This window comes from Oncorhynchus nerka, linkage group LG22 (assembly GCF_034236695.1).
Source record: "Oncorhynchus nerka isolate Pitt River linkage group LG22, Oner_Uvic_2.0, whole genome shotgun sequence".
NCBI lineage: Eukaryota > Metazoa > Chordata > Actinopteri > Salmoniformes > Salmonidae > Oncorhynchus > Oncorhynchus nerka.
Window position 1 is genome coordinate 3321696 of NC_088417.1, and position 18968 is coordinate 3340663.

Consider the following 18968-nt stretch of genomic DNA (forward strand, 5'->3'; position numbering starts at 1 on the left):
ATTTCCCATGAAACACTTCTGGAATACAACATTTCGGTGACAACTTAAAGCGACACCGATTTAAGACCAAGACCTGAACAAACTGAGTCCGAGTCAAGACAAAGACAAGATCGGGGGCAAAACCAAGTCAAGACCGGGACCCAAGGCGGGGGGCTAAACAGAGTCAAGACCGAGACCAGAGACCAGAGGGGGCTAAACAGAGTAAACAGAGGGGGCTCAGAGTCAACGAGACCAGAGGGGGCTTAACAGAGTCAAGACCGAGACCAGAGGGGGCTAAACAGAGTCAAGACGAGACCAGAGGGGGCTAAACAGAGTCGAGACCAGACAGAGTCAAGAGACCAGAGGGGGCTAAACAGAGTCAAGACCGAGACCAGAGGGGGCTAAACAGAGTCAAGATGAGACCAGAGGGGGGGAGGGGGATAAACAGAGTCAAGTCGAGACCAGACCAATCAAGGAGGGGGATAAACAGAGTCAAGACCGAGACCAGAGGGGGCTAAACAGAGTCAAGACCGAGACCAGAGGGGGCTAAACAGAGTCAAGGGCCAGAGAGACCAGAGGGGGCTAAACAGAGTCAAGACCGACCACCAGAGAGACCAGGGGGCTAAACAGAGTCAAGACCGAGACCAGGGGGGCTAAACAGAGTCAAGACCGAGACCAGAGGGGGCTAAACAGAGTCAAGACCGAGACCAGAGGGGGCTAAACAGAGTCAAGTCCGAGACCAGAGGGGGCTAAACAGAGTCAAGACCGAGACCAGAGGGGGCTAAACAGAGTCAAGTCAAGACCCGAGACCAGAGTCAAGGGGGCTAAACAGAGTCAAGTGGCCAGGGTCAAGAGACCAGAGGGGGGCTAAACAGAGTCAAGACCGAGACCAGAGGGGGCTAAACAGTCAAGTCAAGACCAGAGACCAGAGGGGGCTAAACAGAGTCAAGACCGAGACCAGAGGGGGCTAAACAGAGTCAAGACCGACACCAAGACCAATGTGGGGGGCTAAACAGAGTCAAGACCGAGACCAGAGGGGGCTAAACAGAGTCAAGACCGAGACCAGAGGGGGCTAAACAGAGTCAGGGAGACCAAGACAAGACCAGAGGGGGCTAAACAGAGTCAAGTCCGAGACCAGAGGGGGCTAAACAGAGTCAAGACCGAGACCAGAGGGGGGGCTAAACAGAGTCAAGACCGAGACCAGAGGGGGCTAAACAGAGTCAAGACCGAGACCAGAGGGGGCTAAACAGAGTCAAGACCGACACCAGAGGGGGCTAAACAGAGTCAAGACCGAGACCAGAGGGGGGCTAAACAGAGTCAAGACCGAGACCAGAGGGGGCTAAACAGAGACCAGACCAGAGGGGGCAAGAGTCCGAGACCAGAGGGGGCTAAACAGAGTCAAGTCCGAGACCAGAGGGGGCTAAACAGAGTCAAGACCGAGACCAGAGGGAGCTAAACAGAGTCAAGTCCGAGACCAGAGGGGGCTAAACAGAGTCAAGTCCGAGACCAGAGGGGGGGGGCTAAACAGAGTCCGAGACCAGAGACCAGAGGGGGCTAAACAGAGTCAAGACCAAGACCAGAGAGGGCTAAACAGAGTCAAGACCAAGACCAGAGGGGGCTGAACAGAGTCAAGACCTGGACCGGAGGGGGTGGCTGAACAGGGTCAAGACTTTGACCAGAGGGGGGGGCTAAACAGAGTCAAGACCGAGACAGGGGAGGGGCTAAACCGAGTCAAGACCAAGTCCAGAGAGGGGGGCTAAACCGAGTCAAGACGAGACCGGGGTGGGTTAAACCGAGTCAAAACCGGGACCAGAGGAGGGCTAAACTGAGTCAAGACCGAGACCAGAGGGGGGGGCTAAACAGAGTCAAGATGAGACGGGGGGGGGGGCGTCAAGACCAATGTGGGGGGATAAACGTCAAGACCGAGACCAGAGGGGGCTAAACAGAGTCAAGACCGAGACCAGAGGGGGGGACTAAACAGAGTCAAGACAAGACCAGAGGGAGGCTAAACAGAGTCAAGACAAGACCAGAGGGGGGCTAAACAGAGTCAAGACCGAGACCAGAGGGGGGGCTGAACACAGTCAAGACCGAGACCAGAGGGGGGGGGGGGCTAAACCGAGTCAAGACGAGACCGGGGTGGGCTAAACAGAGTCAAGACCGGGACCAGAGGGGGGCTGAACATAGTCAAGACCGAGACCAGAGGCGGCTGAACAGAGTCAAGACCGAGACCAGAGGCGGCTGAACAGAGTCAAGACCGAGACCAGAGGAGGGCTAAACAGAGTCAAGACCGAGACCAGAGGCGGCTGAACAGAGTCAAGTCCGAGACCAGAGGCGGCTGAACATAGTCAAGACCGAGACCAGAGGGAGGGGCTAAACCGAGTCAAAACTGGGACCAGAGGAGGGCTAAACAGAGTCAAGACCGAGACCAGAGAGCTGGGCTAAACAGAGTCAAGACGAGACCAGAGGGGGGCTAAACAGAGTCAAGACGAGACCAGAGGGGGGCTAAACAGAGTCAAGACCGGGACCAGAGGAGGGGGCTAAACCGAGTCAAGACGAGACCGGGGTGGGCTAAACCGAGTCAAGACGAGACCGGGGTGGGCTAAACAGAGTCAAGACCGGGAACAGAGGAGGGCTAAACTGAGTCAAGACCGAGAACAGAGGGGGCTGAACAGAGTCAAGACGAGACGGGGGGGGCTAAACAGGGTCAAGACGAGACGGGGGGGGGGGGCTAAACAGAGTCAAGAACGAGACAAGAGCGGGGGCTAAACAGATGGGGGGGCTATACCGAGTCAAGACCGCCGCAGGGGGCTATACTGAGTCAAGACCGACGCAGGGGGCTATCGAGTCAAGACCGACGCAGGGGGCTATACCGAGTCAAGATCGAGACCGGAAAGGGGACGAGAGGTCCGAGACCAATTCAAGACCATGACTGTCATTTTGTCAAATCGTCACAATAATAAAGAGTCCAAAATCTCCAATAATTCTCTGTTCATATTTCAGAATACACTTCTACACTTTCAGGGAAAGACTAAGGATTTATAATTATTTTGATATTATTTTCAGTTCCGTTCTGATTTTATCTCTTCAGTTTTCGTTAGAAAGGGAAAGTGTAACGCTTTAAGAAAAATAAGATCCAATCAGAATTTTTCTTTGGCGGTCTCTGGGGAGATAAATCGAACTATAGCTAAGTCAGCCTTTTGCTGTCGGTTAGTTTGCAGCAGTTGCAGCTGTTGTCATCGAAGAGGATGTTGTTGCTAATTTGTTAGCTTCTCCCCTTTTCTAGAATAACTTTCAACAAGAAGTTAAGTTTCAAATGAGCATCATCTGATGAGTGGAACATTGTTGTATTTAAACTTTTTCACACTAGTTACCTTTGTTTGCAATTTATTTATTTAATTTTTTTAAGTAGTAGTTGTTTGTATAGTGAAATGCTAACGCCTAATGGTGGCGTTTTTTGTATTCTTATGGATCTATTGGCTTATTATGTGTGAGTGAATGGACTGCTGTCGTTCCATCGGCCCAGTGGTGTTGTGGGACCGTGGAGAAGTGGGTCCTGGGTGAAGGAAATACTCCCTGTGTGCAGAAATCCTGTTTTATATTCTTTTATATGTCTTTTATATGTTTTATATATTATATTTATATATATATATGTTTTATTTATGATAGACAGATTTTTCACTCTCAAAATAAACATTTTGCAGGGTGTAGTTGTCCTTTAATTCAATTGAGTCAAACAAATCGCCCTCCCAAATTGACACAATTCATCATAATATCATTCTGTCAGGTATGCCTACATTACAGTCAACATTTAATTGGGAAGTTTGTTTTGGAAAAGCCTTTTAGAAATATTCATGCTAACAGTGAATGATGACTGGATTGCACATCACAAATAGCCTACTAACCAAGACTAAGGATCAAACGTGTTCAATACCTGGTTTGCACACCCATTGTTGCCTTAGTTTACTGGTAGATATCATAGCCTGAAATGTATTACCTACTACTACTACCTATTACTACGGCTACCGATGTCATTCTTCTGTGAGCTGCTCCATGCCAGAACCAGTTGAGAGCTGAACACTTTTGCTGCTTGCAGATATTCTGCTGAAACGAGGCTATTTCGTGTGATTTGTGATTGTGTAGGTTTACTTTAGTGCATGATTTCTCTATTGTACTACATAATGAATAAGTCATATACCTCCACTACTTTGATACGCAACAAGAAGAACAAGAAGTGAATATAAGCAACGCCCATTGAACACCAAGTGGGCCTATATCTGCATGTAGCCTCCACTACACCACTGACCGTTTGTGTTTTACTCTCCTACATATTACTGTCCTTTCAGCATAAAGGTCCAATGGGTTTGCCACTGCACAAACATGTCTATATAAAGACTTATATCCTCTGGGGAAATAAACTTTGTGAACTCAGAACAAAATCACGGCGGGACATCAGGGAATGCTGTCTTTGTGTTTACAGAGACATGGAAAATTCACTCGACTCCGCAATTCAACCAGACAGCTTTTCCATTTTCCATATGGATCGAACTGTGGTTTCAGGTAAGAGTATGGGGGAGGTGTATGTTTCCTCATCAACAATTCCTGGTGTACCAAAGTTGAAAATATGTCAAGCTCCTGATCACCCGACCTGGAGTTTCTGATGCTAAAATGCTGACCCCACCTTATGATGAGTGAATTCACGTGTGTTATTATCACAACTCTGTACATACCACCACAAGCAAACACCACGGCAACACTCAACGAACTGTAGAACAACATTAGCCTGCAAAAATCCTCTCACCCGGAAGCAGTCTTTATTGTCACAGGAGATTTTAATCAAGCAAGTTCAAAACAAACTCGTCCAAAATATCACCAACATGTATCCTTCCCCGTGAGACGATTCAACGTGCTGAAACATGTGTATAAAAACACCCCCTGACTCCGATCATGTCTCTCTGTTCCAGAACGAACCTAGACGACTCGGTGGTGCACGACCGTCGTAGGCCTGAAGGCCAAGAAGACAAATCAGCCTATAGGGAGGAGGTAAGTGAACTGGCATTGTGGTGCCAGAAAAACATCTGTCAATCTCAGTTGATTTTTGACTTCAGGAAGAGGAGGACGGAACATGCCCCGTGAACTGGACTGCAGTAGAGAGAGTCAGCAGTTTTAAGTTCCCTCGTCATCCACATCACAGAGGACTTAACATGGACCAACAACACAACACTCTAGTCAAGAGGGCTCAACAGCATCTCTACTTCCTAAGACGGCTGAAGAAAATCGTTATGGCACGCCGGGTCCTCTCCAAATACTACCACTGCTCCATTGAGAGTGTCCTGGCCAGTTGGATCACAGACTGTTTCGGGAATTGTTCTGTCTCAGACCGCAAGGCCCTCCACCGGGTGGTGAATACGGCCTAGTACATTACCGGGGCTGTGTTCCCACCTATCCAGGATTTCTACTTAAAACGTTGCCTGGGGAAGTCCCGTATCATTAACAAGGGTCCCACACACCCCTGAGCTGTTCACCATCGGGCAGACTGTATCAGAGCATGTCTGATAACAACAGGCTCAGAGACAGTTTCTATCTACAAACCATCAGACGCATGTCTGATAACAAACAGGCTCAGAGACAGTTTCTATCTACAAACCATCAGACTGTATCAGAGCATGAGGTCTGATAACAACAGGCTCAGAGACAGTTTCTATCTACAAACCGTCAGACTGTATCAGAGCATGAGGTCTGATAACAAACAGGCTCAGAGACAGTTTCTATCTACAAACCGTCAGACTGTATCAGAGCATGAGGTCTGATAACAAACAGGCTCAGAGACAGTTTCTATCTACAAACCATCAGACTGTATCAGAGCATGAGGTCTGATACCAAACAGGCTCAGAGACAGTTTCTATCTACAAACCGTCAGACTGTATCAGAGCATGAGGTCTGATAACAAACAGGCTCAGAGACAGTTTCTATCTACAAGCCATCAGACTGTATCAGAGCATGTCTGATACCAAACAGGCTCAGAGACAGTTTCTATCTACAAGTCATCAGACTGTATCGGAGCATGAGGTCTGATACCAACAGGCTCAGAGACAGTTTCTATCTACAAGCCATCAGACTGCTGAACACTTGAACTGGACTGACCACCTCCTTTGATTCTCCACACCTTAGAACACACACACACACACACACACACACACACACACACACACACACACACACACACACACACACACACACACACACACACACACACACACACACACACACACACAGTTGCTACCAGACACTTTTTTACTATTTCTAATACTGCATAATTTAGACACTTGTCCACCAATCACCCTGATACATGTGTAAATATAGTTCTATGTATTGTGTTATACCTGGGGCGGCAGGGAAGGGTTGAAGGTTGCAAGTTCAAATCCCCAAGCTGACAAGGTACAAATCTGTCATTCTGCCCCTGAACAGGCAGTTAACCCACTGTTCCCAGGCCGTCATTGAAAATAAGAATTTGTTCTTAACTGACTTGCCTGGTTAAATAAAGGTAAAATAAAATTATTTACAAACAAAAATAAAAATAATAATAATAGTGTTGTTGATCCAAAATAAATAAATAAAATCACATCGAATATATCTTTATATAGCCCTTGTAAATCAGCTGATATCTCAAAGTGCTGTACAGAAACCCAGCCTAAAACCCCAAACAGCAAGCAATGCAGGTGTAGAAGCACGGTGGCTAGGAAAAACTCCCATGAAAGGCCAAAACCTAGGAAGAAACCTAGATCTAATCTCCGGGTGGAGATTATAACAGAACATGGCCAAGATGTTCAAATGTTCATACATGACCAGCATGGTCGAATAATAATAAGGCAGAACAGTTGAAACTGGAGCAGCAGCACGGCCAGGTGGAATGGGGACAGCAAGGAGTCATCATGTCAGGTAGTCCTGAGGCATGGTCCTAGGGCTCAGGTCCTCCGAGAGAGAGAAAGAGAGAAATAGACAGAGCACACTTAAATTCACACAGGACACTGAATAGGACAGGAGAAGTACTCCAGATATAACAAACTGACCCTAGCCCCCCGACACATAAACTACTGCAGCATAAATACTGGAGGCTGAGACAGGGGGACACCCCATCCGAGGACACCCCGGGACAGGGCCAAACAGGAAGGATATAACCCCACCCACTTTGCCAAAGCACAGCCCCCACACCACTAGAGGGATATCTTCAACCACCAACTTACCATCCTGAGACAAGTCCGAGTATAGCCCACAAAGATCTCCGCCACGGCACAACCCAAGGGGGTGCGCCAACCCAGACAGGAAGATCACATCAGTGACTCAACCCACTCAAGTGACACACCCCTCCTAGGGACGGTATGAAAGAGCACCAGTAAGCCAGTGACTCAGCCCCTGTAATAGGGTTAGAGGCAGAGAATCCCAGTGGAAAGAGGGGAACCGGCCAGGCAGAGACAGCAAGGGCGGTTCGTTGCTCCAGAGCCTTTCCGTTCACCTTCACACTCCTGGGCCAGACTACACTCAATCATAGGACCTACTGAAGAGATGAGTCTTCAGTAAAGACTTAAAGGTTGAGACCGAGTTTGCGTCTCTTACATGGGTAGGCAGACCGTTCCATAAAAATGGAGCTCTATAGGAGAAAGCCCTGCCTCCAGCTGTTTGCTTAGAAATTCTAGGGACAATTGGGAGGCCTGCGTCTTGTGACCGTAGCGTACGTGTAGGTATGTACGGCAGGACCAAATCAGAGAGATAGGTAGGAGCAAGCCCATGTAATGCTTTGTAGGTTAGCAGTAAAACCTTGAAATCAGCCCTTGCCTTAACAGGAAGCCAGTGTAGGGAGGCTAGCACTGGAGTAATATGATCACATTTTTCGGTTCTAGTCAGGATTCTAGCAGACGTATTTAGCACTAACTGAAGTTTATTTAGTGCTTCATCCGGGTAGCCGGAAAGTAAAGCATTGCAGTATTTCAACCTAGAAGTGACAAAAGCATGGATTAATTTTTCTGCATCATTTTTGGACAGAAAGTTTCAGATTTTTGCGATGTTACGTAGATGGAAAAAAGCTGTCCTTGAAATGGTCTTGATATGTTCTTAAAAAGAGAGATCAGGGTCCAGAGTAACGCCGAGGGCAGTATGCAAATTGGCGTGTGTCTAGGGTTTCCGGGATAATGGTGTTGATGTGAGCCATGACCAGCCATTCAAAGCACTTCATGGCTACAGACATGTGGGCTACGGGTCGGTAGTCAGTTTGGAAGGTTACATTAGTGTTCTTGAGCACAGGGACGATGGTGGTCTGCTTCAAACATGTTGGTATTACAGACTCAATCAGGGACATGTTGAAAATCTCAGTGAAGACACTTGCCAGTTGGTCAGCGCATGCTCGGACTACACGTCCTGGTAATTTGTCTGGCCCTGCGGCCTTGTGTATGTTGACCTTTTTAAACCACTTAAGCTTAAGGCTTACTTTTTCGAACATTCTGTTAAAAATCGCGCAAAATTTCAGCGCCCTGCTACTCATGCAAGGAATATAGTATATGCATATGATTAGTATGTGTGGATAGAAAACACTCAGACGTTTATAAAACTGGTTAAATCACGGCTGTGACTATAACAGAACGTGCGTTTCATCGAAAAGTGCAGGAAAATCTGATCACTGAAAATGGAAAAATATATCCATGCGCGACTTCAACCGATTGATAAAGGTGAACCACAATAAATGCGGCCGAGGTTGCAGTACCTACAGCTTCCACACGATGTCAACAGTCTTGTCATTGGCCTAGTCTTTGTTTCTTGGTCAAACGAACAAGAGAGAGGCTTTTTCTTCAGGTCTCCGACCGGATATTTTGGTTGAGATTTACCCGGACATTATTTCCAGACGTACCCCTATAGAATATACTTCGTCTCGTGATTAATTTGATCGCTTATTAACGTTTACTAATACCTAAAGTTGCATTTCAAAAGTATTTCGAAGTGTTTTGTGAAAGTTTATCGTCGACTTTTTTAATAAAAAAAAATGACGTTACGTTATAAGACGCAATTTTTTTTTCGTTTATCACACAGTCTTCATAGATCGATATCTAGGCTATATATGGACCGATTTAATCGAAAAAAAGACCCAATAGTGATTATGGGACATCTAGGAGTGCCAACAAAGAAGATGGTCAAAGGTAATGAATGTTTTATATTTTTTGTGCGGTTTGTGTAGCGCCGACTATGCTAATTATTTTGTTTACGTCCCCTGCGGGTCTTTTGGGGTGTTACATGCTATCAGATAATAGCTTCTCATGCTTTCGCCGAAAAGCATTTTAAAAATCAATTAATTCATTTAATTCAATACCCTGCATGTGTATTTTAATGAACGTTTGAGTTTTAACAAGTACTATTAGCATTTAGCGTAGTGCATTTGCATTTCCAGATGTCTAGATGGGACGCCTGCGTGTCAGGTAGGAGCAAGAGGTTAAAGGTCTTACTCACATCGGCTGCGGAGAGTGTGATCACACAGCCGCCCAGAACAGCTGATGCTCTCATGCATGTTTCAGTGTTACTTGCCTCGAAGCCAACATAGAAGTTAATTAGCTCGTCCGGTAGGCTCATGATGGAGGGCAGATTTCTTATATGTTTTATACACACATACGCACACAGTCAACCTTCACACACACCCTCTCATACACACACAGTCAACCTTCACACACACCCTCTCATACACACACAGTCAACCTTCACACACACCCTCTCATACACACACACAGTCAACCTTCACACACACCCTCTCATACACACACACAGTCAACCTTCACACACACCCTCTCATACACACACAGTCAACCTTCACACACACCCTCTCATACACACACAGTCAACCTTCACACACACCCTCTCATACACACACACAGTCTACCTTCACACACACCCTCTCATACACACACACAGTCAACCTTCACACACACCCTCTCATACACACACACAGTCAACCTTCACACACACCCTCTCATACACACACACAGTCAACCTTCACACACACCCTCTTACACACACACAGTCAACCTTCACACACACCCTCTCATACACACACACAGTCAACCTTCACACACACCCTCTCATACACACACACAGTCAACCTTCACACACACCCTCTCATACACACACACACAGTCAACCTTTACACGTTCCTCCAGCCACACACGGCCTCATACTTCCTGCAGCCCCCCCCCCCCCCACACACACACACACCCCTCAACAACCTTCCACACTCCCCCATGCAGCCCACACACACACCCCCTCAACAACCTTCAGACACACTCCCCCATGCAGCCCACACACACATCCTTCCCCACAGCAAACATAAGCAAACACAATTAGACAACCAACCACCCCCACGCTCCCAACGTGCTTTTCTCCGGTGTGTCCTTGGTTCTGGTTAGGTCCTGTCTTTCAGCTCCGTGTTGCTGTGCTGCCGTGTGATGAGACTGCTGATGCCATGCGACCACAGTGTCAAGGATTAAAGAAAAGACCGCTGGAACGAGAGAAAAATTTGCGATGAAAAAAAAAGAGAGAGAGAGAGACAGAAGGCGACAGAAAAGTTGTCTTTTAATGAAAAGACCTCCGTCATTGTCAGTTAAGTGCGAAGTGGCATACATGTTGTCTATCTATCTACAGATGGTATGACCAACTCTCCAGCATCTATCAGCTGTATAGTCTACAGATGGATGCTCTACAGCTGGTCATACTATCTGAGAGGAGAGGGGGGAGGAGGGGGGAGGAGGAGAGGAGGGAGGGGAGGGGAGGGAGGGGGAGATGGGATGGAGGGAGGAGAGGAGAGGAGGGCTGGGGAGGGGGAGGGAGAGGGGGAGATGGGATGGAAGGGGAGGAGGGAGGGGAGAGGAGAGGAGATTGGATGGGGAGGGGGAGGGAGGGGGGAGGAGGGTGGAGGAGGAGGGACATGGTGAGATGTGTCACTGTATAATGGGGATCTCATTGGAAAGAAGAGTGAGCAGCTAATTAGACCGGGGGATGGAGAGAGAGGAGGAGCCAACCAGCCGGTGGGGAGCCAACCAGAGGTCAGCCAACCAGCCAACCAGACAGCCAACCAGGGCTGGGGAGGTGGGAACCAGACAGCCAACCAGGCTGCCAACCAGACAGCCAACCAGCCAGTCAGCCAGCCAACCAGCCAGCCAGCCAACCAGCCAACCAGTCAGCCAGTCAGCCAACCAGCCAGTCAGCCAACCAGTCAGCCAACCAGCCAGCCAACCAGCCAGCCAACCAGCCAACCAACCAGCCAACCAGCCAGTCAGCCAACCAGCCAGTCAGCCAACCAGCCAGCCAACCAGCCAGCCAGCCAGCCAGCCAGCCAGTCAGCCAACCAGCCGGTCAGCCAACCAGCCAACCAGCCAGCCAACCAGCCAGCCAGTCAACCAGCCAACCAGCCAGTCAGCCAGCCAACCAGCCAACCAGCCAGTCAGCCAGCCAACCAGCCAACCAGCCAGTCAGCCAGCCAACCAGCCAACCAGCCAGTCAGCCAACCAGCCAGTCAGCCAGCCAGCCAGTCAGCCAGCCAGCCAGCCAGTCAACCAGCCAACCAGCCAGTCAGCCAGCCAGCCAGCCAACCAGCCAGTCAGCCAGCCAGCCAGTCAGCCAACCAGCCAGTCAGCCAGCCAACCAGCCAGCCAGCCAACCAGCCAGTCAGCCAGCCAGCCAGCCAGCCAGCCAGCCAACCAGCCAGCCTGCCAGCCAGATTGCCAGCCAGCCAACCAGCCAGCCAGCCAGCCAGCCAGCCAACCAGCCAGCCAGCCAGCCAGCCAGCCAGCCAGCCACGTAAAGAGCAATTCTCTGTTTGAGAACAGTTCTGAATCTGCACTGAAGAGTTCAACTGAATGAGTAAACGTTGTCCCAAACGGGCTCTGGTTAAAAGTAGTGCACTATGTAAGGAATAGGGTACATTATATTCTGGTCTAAGGCAGTGCACTTTGTAGGGAATAGGGTACATCATTTTCTGGTCTAAAGTAGAGAACTTTGTAGGGAAAAGGATACATATAGCTCTGGTCTAAAGTAATGCACTATGTAGGAATAGGGTACATAATTTTATTGTCTAAAGTAGTGAACTTTGTAAGGAATAGGGTACTTATAGCTCTGGTCTAATGTAGTGCACTTTGAAGGGAAAAGGGTGCATATTCTCTGGTCTAAAGTAGTGAACTTTGTAGGGAATAGGGTACATATAGTTCTGGTTTAAGGTAGTGCACTTTGTAGGGAATAGGGTACGTATAGTTCTGGTTTAAGGTAGTGCACTTTGTAGGGAATAGGGTGCCATTTGGGATGCAAACTAAGACGACGACAGTAGGGACAGGCCTAAATGTACTCTCAGAGTTAGTGTCTTAGTTACACGGAATCCAAACCGGGTGCGCCATCGTGCGCCATCGTGCGCCATCGTGCGCCATCGTGCGCCATGGTGCGCCATCATGCGCCATGGTGCATACATTTATTTTGTCCCTCTACACCAAAAATGATCACGACACACAGGTTAAAATATCAAAACATACTCTGAATCAATTATATTAATTTGGGAACAGGTCAAAAAGCATTAAATATTTATGGCTGTTTAGCGAGTTAGCTTGCATTTGCTAGCTAATTGGTTCTATTTAGCTAGTTAGCTTGCTGTTGCCAGCTAATTTGTCCTATTTAGCTAGTTAACTTGCTGTTGACAGCTAATTTGTCCTATTTAGCTAGTTAGCTTGCATTTGCTAGCTAATTTGTCCTATTTAGCTAGTAGGCTTGTTTTTGCTAGCTAATTTGTCCTATTTAGCTAGTTAGCTTGCTTGCTAGCTAATTTGTCCTATTTAGCTAGTTAGCTTGCATTTTCTAGCTAATTTGTCCTATTTAGCTAGTTAGCTTGCATTTACTAGCTAGTTTGTCATATTTAGCTAGTTAGCTTGCATTTGCCAGCTAATTTGTCTTGGGATATAACCATTGAGTTGGTATTTTACCTGAAATGCACAAAGTCCTCTACTCCGACAGTTAATCCTCACATAAAACAGGCAACCGAATCGTTTCTAGTCATCTCTCCTCCTTCCAGGCTTTTTCCATCTTTGAACTCATATGGTGATTGACATCAAAACTTTCATAGTATTACTACACCAACCGGCAACACATTTTGTCTTTCAATCAGCCACGTGGGTATAACCAATGAGGAGATGGCACGTGGGTACATGCTTCTATAAACCAATGAGGAGATGGGAGAGGCAGGACTTGCAGCGCGATCTGCGTCAGAAATAGAAAGGACTTCTATTTTAGCCCTTGGCAACGCAGACGCTCGATGACGCGCGCGAGCAGTGTGGGTACAATAAATGAAAAACTTAGATTTCTACATTTATTTTGCAACGCTCGCGCACACGACGCGAGTGGTGTGGTCAGCCTGTTAGGGACCTAGTTAGTTAAAGGACTTTCAGAGTTACTGACCTAGTTAGCTGGAGTACTTTCAGAGTTAGTGACCTAGTTAGATAAAGTACTTTCAGAGTTAGTGACCTAGTTAGTTAGCTCGTTTACATTTTTCATTTTTCCCCTCTGAATCCTACATTGCTTATCGTCCTGACCGGGGATGTTGGTGTGGTCGGTGATTGATTGCTCAGGGCTGGTTTTTCAAGGACTCCTTGTGAAGGTGCAGGGACAGACATGCTCAGCTAACCTCAGCCGCCATTGATTAATGCTGTCTGGGGTGATTTGTACGTCTCTGGTAAAGAACAGAGAGTGGTTAGAAAGTACACAGGTTCCTTTTGTTTTAATAGAACAATTGCAGGACAGAAGGAACACACTTTCCTCCTACCTTTCCATCCTTCCTCTCCTTCCATTCCTTCTCTCCTTCCATTCCTCCTCTCCTTCAATTCCTCCTCTCCTTCCATTCCCCCTCTCCTTCCATCCCTCCTCTCTTTCCTTCCATCCCTCCTCTCCCTCCATCCCTCCTCTCCCTCCATCCCTCCTCTCCTTCCGTCCCTCCTCTCCTTCCATCCCTCCTTTCCTTCCATCCCTCCTCTCCTTCCATCCCTCCTCTCCCTCCATCCCTCCTCTCCCACCATCCCTTCTCTCCTTCTGTCCCTCCTCTCCTTCCAACCCTCCTCTCCTTCCATCCCTCCTCTCCTTCCAGCCCTCCTCTCTTTCCTTCCATCCCTCCTCTCCCTACACCACTCCTCTCCTTCCATCCCTCCTCTCTTCTCCTTTCATCCCTCCATCTCTCCTCTCCTTCCATCCCTCCTCTCCTTCCATCCCTCCATCCCTCCTCTCCTTCCATCCCTCCATCCCTCCTCTCTTTCCTTCCATCCCTCCTCTCCTTCCATCCATCCTCTCTTTCCTTCCATCCCTCCTCTCCTTCCATCCCTCCTCTCTTTCCTTCCATCCCTCCTCTCCTTCCATCCCTCCTCTCCTTCCTTCCCTCCTCTCTTTCCTTCCATCCCTCCTCTCCTTCCATCCCTCCTCTCCTTCCTTCCCTCCTCTCCTTCCTTCCCTCCTCTCTTTCCTTCCATCCCTCCTCTCCTTCCGTCCATTCCTCCTTTCCTTCCATCCCTACTCTCCTTCCAACCATAAAACCAGGAAACAATCACATCACAATGCTGTTCGTTCGGTGGTGAAAAGTGATTTAGATGGCAGAACCAGTCACAAACACCCAGACGCACATGCACGTACACGCACACGCACACACACACAAAGACGCACACAATCAGGCAGCCCATCTCTCCACAGCTTGGAAACAGGCAGCCCATCTCTCCACAGCTTGGAAACAGGCAGCCCATCTCTCCACAGCCCTTCTCTCCACAGCCCATCTCTCCACAGCTTGGATGCAGGCAGCCCATCTCTCCACAGCCCATCTCTCCACAGCCCATCTCTCCACAGCTTGGATACAGGCAGCCCATCTCTCCACAGCTTGGATACAGGCAGCCCATCTCTCCGCAGCCCATCTCTCCACAGCTTGGATACAGGCAGCCCATCTCTACACAGCTTTAATGGATAGAGGCAGCCCATCTCTCCACAGCTTGGATACAGGCAGCCCATCTCTACACAGCTTTAATGGATAGAGGCAGCCCATCTCTCCACAGCTTGGATACAGGCAGCCCATCTCTCCACAGCCCATCTCTCCACAGCTTGGATACAGGCAGCCCATCTCTACACAGCTTGGATACAGGCAGCCCACCTCTCCACAGCTTGGATACAGGCAGCCCACCTCTCCACAGCCCATCTCTCCACAGCCCATCTCTCCACAGCTTGGATACAGGCAGCCCATCTCTCCACAGCCCATCTCTCCACAGCTTGGATACAGGCAGCCCATCTCTCCACAGCCCATCTCTCCACAGCTTGGATACAGGCAGCCCATCTCTCCACAGCTTGGATACAGGCAGCCCATCTCTCCACAGCTTGGATACAGGCAGCCCATCTCTACACAGCTTGGATACAGGCAGCCCATCTCTCCACAGCTTGGAACAGACAGCCCATCTCTCCACAGCTTGGATACAGGCAGCCCATCTCTCCACAGCTTGGATACAGGCAGCCCATCTCTCCAGCCCAGCTTCTACAGGCAGCCCATCTCTCCACAGCTTGGATACAGACAGCCCATCTCTACACAGCTTGGATACAGGCAGCCCACCTCTCCACAGCTTGGATACAGGCAGCCCATCTCTCCACAGCTTGGATACAGGCAGCCCATCTCTCCACAGCTTGGATACAGGCAGCCCATCTCTCCACAGCCCATCTCTCCACAGCTTGGATACAGGCAGCCCATCTCTCCACAGCTTGGATACAGGCAGCCCATCTCTCCACAGCTTGGATACAGGCAGCCCATCTCTCCACAGCTTGGATACAGGCAGCCCATCTCTCCACAGCTTGGAAACAGACAGCCCATCTCTACACAGCTTGGATACAGGCAGCCCATCTCTCCACAGCTTGGATACAGGCAGCCCATCTCTCCACAGCTTGGATACAGGCAGCCCATCTCTACACAGCTTGGATACAGACAGCCCATCTCTACACAGCTTGGATACAGGCAGCCCACCTCTCCACAGCGTGGATACAGGCAGCCCACCTCTCCACAGCTTGGAAACAGGCAGCCCATCTCTCCACAGCTTGGAAACAGGCAGCCCATCTCTCCACAGCTTGGAAACAGGCAGCCCATCTCTCCACAGCTTGGAAACAGGCAGCCCATCTCTCCACAGCTTGGATACAGGCAGCCCATCTCTCCACAGCTTGGATACAGGCAGCCCATCTCTACACAGCTTGGATACAGACAGCCCATCTCTACACAGCTTGGATACAGGCAGCCCACCTCTCCACAGATAGGATACAGGCAGCCCACCTCTCCACAGCTTGGAAACAGGCAGCCCATCTCTCCACAGCTTAGATACAGGCAGCCCATCTCTCCACAGCTTGGAAACAGGCAGCCCATCTCTCCACAACTTGGAAACAGGCAGCCCATCTCTCCACAGCTTGGAAACAGGCAGCCCATCTCTCCACAGCTTGGATACAGGCAGCCCATCTCTCCACAGCTTGGAAACAGACAGCCCATCTCTACACAGCTTGGATACAGACAGCCCATCTCTACACAGCGTGGATACAGGCAGCCCATCTCTCCACAGCTTTAATGGATACGGTATGTGTGTGTTCCTGTACACGCTTATTTGAATGAGAGTGTGTACATGCGTGTGTTTTTATCAAGGTCTGACATGTCTGCAGAATTGTTATTTTTTTTGTAATGTGTTTTGTTTGATAAATTGTTTTGTATATATTGTGTGACTAATTAAACCAATCATTATTTAAATCAATATTATCAATAATTATTCATATTATTAAAATGTGTTTTTTTATAATTAAGGGACAGGGAGTTTAATTTTTTTTTAAAGAACCCCAACTGGTTTTTCAAAGGAACTTTTTTCAAGGGTTCTATTAAATAACTTTTAGGGGTTCCCCCCACAGTTTCAATGTGAAGAACCCCTAAAGGATACTCCAGGAACCTTTCCCTTTATGAAGAACAAACCAAATTATCTGGGTGCTCAGCACCCCTTACTTCTCACGGCTAAGGTTTTTGGTAACGAACACTTTTCAGAAGGAGCTTACCGATCGGCATCTCACATCCCTCGATGAGCCAGTGTTTTGAATGCAATCGTCAGCAAAACGAAGTGAAACGTACAATTTCCATAAACCTGCACAACAGGTTGAAATCAAGAGGGGCGTCTTTGCCATCAAAGGTTTTTGAACATATATGTTTAATTCGGGGCGTTTCGAAAATGCAAATAGCCAAATGTCATGTCACGAGCACCGAGGCTGAGAATAATTGGTATTCATCAACGGTTACCTCCTACCGGTGTGCTTATGATGTTCGTAGGGTACAGCCAACACCTACCGGTGTGCTTATGATGCTCGTAGGGTACAGCGAACACCTACCGGTGTGCTTATGATGCTCGTAGGGTACAGCCAACACCTACCGGTGTGCTTATGATGCTCGTAGGGTACAGCCAACACCTACCGGTGTGCTTATGATGCTCGTAGGGTACAGCCAACACCTACCGGTGTGCTTATGATGCTTGTAGGGTACAGCCAACACCTACCGGTGTGCTTATGATGCTCGTAGGGTACAGCCAACACCTACCGGTGTGCTTATGATGCTCGCAGGGTACAGCCAACACCTACCGGTGTGCTTATGATGCTCGTAGGGTACAGCCAACACCTACCGGTGTGCTTATGATGCTCGTAGGGTACAGCCAACACCTACCGGTGTGCTTATGATGCTCGCAGGGTACAGCCAACACCTACCGGTGTGCTTATGATGCTCGCAGGGTACAGCCAACACCTACCGGTGTGCTTATGACGCTCGCAGGGTACAGCCAACACCTACCGGTGTGCTTATGATGCTCATAGGGTACAGCCAACACCTACCGGTGTGCTTATGATGCTCGTAGGGTACAGCCAACACCTACCGGTGTGCTTATGATGCTCGCAGGGTACAGCCAACACCTACCGGTGTGCTTATGATGCTCGTAGGGTACAGCCAACACCTACCGGTGTGCTTATGATGCTCGTAGGGTACAGCCAACACCTACCGGTGTGCTTATGATGCTAGGAGTGTTTGATACATGTCGTTTCCCAGTGTCTGTTGGAAAGCAAACTGAACCAAGTTTTTCTCAAGGATTTTGCCTGTGCTTGCTTATCACTCCATCCGGTTTATTTTTGTTATCCTAAAAAACTCCCCAGTCCTTAACGATTACAAGCATACCCATAACATGATACAGCCACAACTATGCTTGAAAATATAGAGAGTTGTACTCAGTAATGTGTTGTATTGAACTGTCCCCAAACATAAAACGTTGTATTCAGGACAAAAAAGTTAATTGCTTGGCCACATTTTGGGCAGAATTACGTTACAAACAGGATGTTTTGGGATATTTTTTTTCTGTAAAAGGCTTCCTTCTTCTCACTTTAAATGCATTTTAATTAGTTAGTTCACCTCAAAGGGATATTCAATTTCTACTTTAAAAAAAAGTCTTACTATTTTATCGACCAATAGGTTCTCTTTGTTTTGAAAAACCTCCCTGGTCTTTGTGGTTTGAAATTCACTGCTGGACTGATGAACCTCAGAGATAATTGTATGTGTCGGGTACAGAGATGAGGTAGTCATTCAAAAAAAATAATGTTAAACACTATTATTGCACACAGAGTGAGTCCAAGCAACTAATTATGTGACTTTTTAAGGAAATTGTTACTTCTGAGCATACTTAGTATTGTCATAACAAAGGTGTTGAATACTTATTCCCTCAAAACATGACAGTTTTTCATTTTTAATTAAAACGTTTTTTTTATCATCTAAAAAAACCTAATTCCACTTTGACAGAATAGGGTATTGTGGGTAGGCCAGTGAAACAACATCTCAATTTAATCCATTTGAAATTCAGGCTTTAACACAACAAAAAAGTGGAATTAGTAAAAGTATAGGATTGTGAATACTTTCT